A 6,000-nucleotide genomic window follows, 5' to 3' on the forward strand; every position below is an offset into this window, starting at 1 on the left:
CCACAAAACAGACGGGGCCTTGCAACAAACTTTTCCATGAATTCCAAAGTTATCAACTGAATCACTGGGAAGTATTTTTTTAATCTGTTAATTCTTGCTGATTTGCCTCAATTTGACCACAGGAACTCACCCAGAGCAAAACCTTTACTTGCCTGCATCTGTTTAAATGCAGGAAAGTACATCTGGCCTGGGATGTATGAGAGAAGTTGAATCTTCCCATCAATCCTTTCCTCATCATCCAATCTCACTTGTCCCACCTGTTCTCCTTTCGAAGGAAATTTACTAAGATTAACAAGCAGGTGAAAAAATCTGGAGAGGTTGCAGTTTGGAGAAAAATCACTGAGAAAGTTCATTAGCAAAGTATCACCATGAACTAACTGCTTTCAATTCCAATCCAATATGTCAGCCTAGGACTAAGACACCTAAAGGACAAGGTATTGGATTCAAGCAAACCAATTTAAAGAAGAATACAACGGCCTAAATTTCAATTCCACGTGAAATTCTTTTGTACCTCAGAATCCAAAGAGTTACTCAGTATTTGTGTAAGACAGGCGCTAAGTAGGGTGGAGCTCAAGACATCTGGTGAGAATTCTTCATAGCTGAAGTGTGTTTTCTCAGGGGACTTCAAACTACCATTTAATTGTCTTGCTTCCTTTTTTGGAACATATGCCCATCCTGTAACATCCTAAATTTCAAAACATTGCTTTTGACCTTGTAAACAATTGATTAAACACACACACACACACACACTCCTCCCCCGTCCCCCCCCAGACATCAGTGACATGGTAGGACTCAGGATTTTTGTCTTGAAAAAAATTGCATTCCTCCGAAATCAGTTAGCCAGTGGGGGGGAAAAATTACTTTTCAAAACGTCCCAAACATTTTATCCCATTCAGGCGGGTATCAATGCCTTGGGGCCTCTTTGGCAAATTAAGTGACTCGCTGTCTATGGTGCTACCAACACTCAACCTTAAGTGTAGATTAGTTTTCTATTCCAGGTTTGGCTATTGCTGAATGAAAGACACTAGCACTGATGCATTCTCTCTGTGCTTGGATAAAAAATTATTTGCAGAGAAACAAATATAGCAACTAAAGGTTATGTATCTGGCCCCAAATCACAAAGGCCATTTCCGCTTGAGCAAGACCCTATCCTCTTATTGTGAATGGAATTAACAAAATTGAACCAAAATGAAAAATACCCATCATAGTTGAACTGCAATGACTGAGTGGCATTCTGGGATACCGTGTTCAACACAATAAATACCAACGGCCCTAAATACAAGCTTGAACTACTTTTTGAAAGTTTGAAGTTCTGAAAATGTTACTAGATGAAGCTATTTTGGCTTCTTTGCTCTAAAGGTTGTTAAGCAGAAGTGACTTGTCTGCTGAACACATGATGTACAGTATATTGAAAACAGCTCTGCAAACGTCACCAAGAGAATAGATTTCCACCGTGACTGCTTTACCAGACTTCATAGTGTGGGATTTTAAAACAAACACAAGTCTGTTTGGAAATACTTGGTATATGTAAATATGCAAAATATGCCAGAGAGCTAACAGCTGTACGGTGTACTCTCTCATCCACACTGAGAATATTTTGGTGGCAGGGGTGGTTATTTTTTTCATTTTGGCTTGTCTTTTTTTAATTTTTCTCCTTCCTCCCTCTCCCGTACACCCCATTTCTTTTCCAAAAGAATCATTTGCTTCTATTCCCGCTGGAAAAGGTGGGTGGTGTCTGGTGGGATGTTTCTGAGCTGTATGATGTTGGAAAGACAGTCTGAACTTCAGGGAATGTGCTCAGACTTTGACCTGAAACCAGCCAACCACATAACCAGACATTTTAGAGGCTAGAGTCAGTGAAAGATCACCCTAGAAGCTCTAGAAAGTTTAGTTCAGAGTGACTTGTAGAGGGGGTGGCCCGGATTACAGAGTCCACCTTTTAAAGCTTGTATTGGAAGAGTAAAGTTGGTTATCTGTCAGCTCACAAACATGCATCATGTGGCTAAAGATCAAGCCTAAGTGGAATCAGGCAGGACCACAGATACTGTCTATACAGAAAGAGAGAGAGAGACCTTCATATGAATAAATACTAATACTAATATATATATTAGTATATATATATTGGCATTTGCTAAGCACTTAGTAAGTGCCAGGCACTGAATTAAACTCTGGGGTAGACACAAGGTAATCAGGTTGAACTTAGTCCCTGTCACACATAGGGCTGATGGTCTTAATGCCCATTTTACAAATAAAGTAACTGAGCCACCAAGAAATTTAGTGACTTTCCCCAGGTCACCCAGCAGACAATTGGTGGAGCTGGGATTAGAACACAAGTCCTCTAACTCCCTCGCTGCTTCTCATTCTGCCTCCTCCCTTCCAATTTGGGTTTCATAGGGGAATCTTTGAGGATAGACCCTGCAGGGTTGTCTGCCTTCTCAAAGACTGCTGGTCTTCATATCACTAAACTCCATCCTTTCCTCTCCAAACCACTTCCAAGTTAATCCCAGCTCTTAGCCTATCCCTACTTGATTACTCTATCAGCCTCTTTCCTCACTGCACTTCAGACCATACTTCACTCTGCTGCCTGGATCATTTTTCAACAAAAACATTCAATCCATGTTTTCCCACTCCTCAAGAACCTCCAATGATTGAGCCCCCACATCCTCTTCAAACAGAAACTCCTTCCTGTTGCTTTAAAGCACTTTATCACCTTGCCCACTCACTCACTCTGAAAAATGAAGAATGAGAACTCACCTTCTGCAGATCTGTTTCTCAATCGCTTATCAAACCCTTTAGCCGAAAGGTCACTCTGCCTTCTCCAGAACTGTCTGCCTGGAAAGGCAGTTTACCCCCCATGCTCTTTTGGGGGCTTCAGGTGCCATTTAGTTGAAATCCTGTCTTCATCACAAAATAGCTTTCTCTTAACTCAAGTCCGCATGACCAAGATGGGAACGATTCCATTTCCTTCTCAGTGTCACGGGGACTCCACCTCTCCCCCGGGCATAACTTTTGAGGTCCTTTTTGCTTTGACAGGACTGCGTGTCTCAATCGAAGCCTGCTCCCAATGTGACATTCAAATCCTCTGTAGGGCCAAAGTGTAGCAGAGAGCCCACCTGCAGCTAATGATTGGCTCAAACTCAGATGCAGTCTGACTCCAATCTGAGAGGTACCTAAGAATTGGGGAAGGAGAAAATGAATGGGGAGAGGGTATTATTGGGTGACAAAGCAGAGAATCAGGCTGATGACATTAAGTATTTAGAAAACAGATTCATCCTGCATTGTATTCTCATCGTTTCTTACTGAACAACATTCAGTGGCAAATGTTCATATTCATGATCAGTATTTAGGACTCCCAGCTGGGAATTATGTTGATTACTGTCAAGCACTTGTAAGTACTGCACAACATGCCTGAAGGAAAGCTGTTACTGTGAAAATAATCTAGACTAATCGGTCCGTTTATTTCTTTCACTTTTGACAGTGTCCATTATCACTGGGTTATTTTTAGGTGTCAGCTTTATGTTAGTTCTTCAGGAAACATATAGATACAATTCTGAGACCAAAATCTCAGAGAAGCGGTATGGCATAGCGGATAGAGCATGAGGCTTGGAGTTAGAAAGCCATGGGTTCTTATCCCAGCTCCACCACCTGTCTGCTGTGTGACCTTGGGCAAGTCACTTCATTTCTCTGGGACTCAGTAACCTCATCTGTAAAATGGGGATTGAGACTGTGAGCCCCACATGGGACAGGGACTGTAACCAATCCAATTTACTTGTCTCCACCCCAGTGCTTAGTACAGTGCCTGGCACACAGTAAGTGCTTAACAAATACAGTGATTATAATTATTAAAATTTGTTCTTATGCAATAAATTTTTTAAATCTCAAAGGGAATTTGAGCTTCCAAGAACAAACTCTGACTGAAATTGAGATGGCAGAGTTATGAGATAGAGACATTATTGGACAGACCTCAAACCGATACAATTATAAGGCTGCTTCTCTTCTGGAGTTATCCATTTTCTCCACTGGAGATGTATTTTAAAGAGGAATTTGAAAGGCTATTCTTTAAAGAGAACTCCAGATTTGAGATATAGGCAAAAATAAAGGCATGAGGTAGAAATGGGAAGTCTACAGGGATTTAGGTGGAGTTTCTGAGGGCCTGAGTAGTAAGCAGGCCACTGAGAAAATAGAAAAACTCCGTCCTTTCCTCAGGAGGGAATACAATGTGGATGCAATATTTTCAGTGATAGCTGTGAACTACTGAAAAAGTCCATTTCTCAGGAAGCATACAGAAAGTCTGTAAGGAGCTCTAGCGCTCATAAACAGGGCAATCTTCTTTCTCAGAAACTGTAGTGATTCAGGAAAGCAGGCAAAGCAATAAAATACAAACCCACCAAACAGAAATATCATGAAGAGAAATAGGTGGATGCCACAACTGTGAGGAGGCAGCCCTTACCCTAATGCTGCTGCCTGCGGGGAGAAATACAGTCACCCACAGCTGTTATAGTATGCATTAATTAGCCCTGGCTGATACAGACGACCCCACCTATACTTTGATTATTCTAAGGTTTGTATTCATTAGGGAATGGAGTTGACATTTCTGCTACAGAGTTCTCAGGAGACAAGTCTCTTACTGAAAAAAAACAGATAACTCTCTTGGTGAAGGGGGGGCGGCGTAGGCACGAAGATATTTTACAAAGATTTCAAATACTAAACTAAATTTGATAAGTATTTCAAATAATTTCACAGGATTTTTTGGCAGAGAATATTTCCATCAAGATGTGAATTTTGAAGGGAACTCAACATGGATCATTTTTAATTTTTATCCATTATTTCCTCCGAGGAGAGAGCAATCCAACCTTAAAATGCCAATGAGTTTCTGTCACCATTCCACGCGATACACAGGCTGCTTTGAATTATTCAGTGCTGGAAAGTGAAGAAAAGCAGAATTTTGAGGGCGTTGCTGGGGTTAATTTTGTATCACGCAGTAGACATAAAATCATAGAAAACATGTAATGAAAATGACATAGTAGGTCACCCAGAGCTTTCCCTTAGCAGCTTATGACTGCTCCTGCTTACAATAGAGCATTCTGGGGATTTGTCGGATCTAATTTTAAACAGTACAAGCTATCTGGCTTCCATCACTTCCTCTGGGAAACTATTTAATAACCTTCTAGATTTCACTGTCAAGATATTTTTTATAGCAGCTTAACTTCTCTTTCCTAAGTATTACCCCATTATCCTAGTCATTCACTCGGAAGAATAATTCATCTTCATTATCATCACCACCACCACCACCACCACTAAGCATAGAAGTCCCGACCTGTTCTGTGTGCTGTGCAGGATACTCACAAACATTAAATACATCTCCTGCCCTCTTAAGAACCTGTTTTAATCCTGATGTGTATTTCTATCACATTTGTTACCGTTCATTATTTAGATAGAAGTGATCCTTTTCTCTTACTTCTCACAGACCACAGGGAAGATGATGGAATTTATTGTCTTTGAACTACCTTTTAATTATTATCGCCAGTTTGGTAAAGGTGTTTAGGAAATAAATCTTTAAACATTTCCTTTTTCGACCCAATGCACCATTTCTGAAATTACTGGAGGAAAGATACACTTAATGTTTTTCATGTTTTTCATTTATGTTTTTAATTATGTGTCCCAAATTTTCAAATGACATGTCAGAGACTGAAATGAGGCAACTAATTTAGGAAACGTTGTTTTTTGTACTTTTAGGCAACACTTTACAGTGAAGAAAAATAGCGTTGCCTCATGGAAAGAGCATTGCCCTGGGAATTAGAGGCTCTGGGTTCTAATCCTGATTCCACCACTTTGTCTGCGGTGTGACCTTGGGCAAGTCACTTACCTTCTCCATGCCTCAGTTACCTCATCTGCAAAATGGGGATTAAGACTGTGAGTCATATGTAAGACACAAACTATGTCCATTCTTGTTATCTTGTATCTATCCCAGCACTTAGTACAGTGTCTGGCACATAGTAA

This window comes from Tachyglossus aculeatus, chromosome 24, assembly GCF_015852505.1.
Source record: "Tachyglossus aculeatus isolate mTacAcu1 chromosome 24, mTacAcu1.pri, whole genome shotgun sequence".
NCBI classification, from domain to species: domain Eukaryota; kingdom Metazoa; phylum Chordata; class Mammalia; order Monotremata; family Tachyglossidae; genus Tachyglossus; species Tachyglossus aculeatus.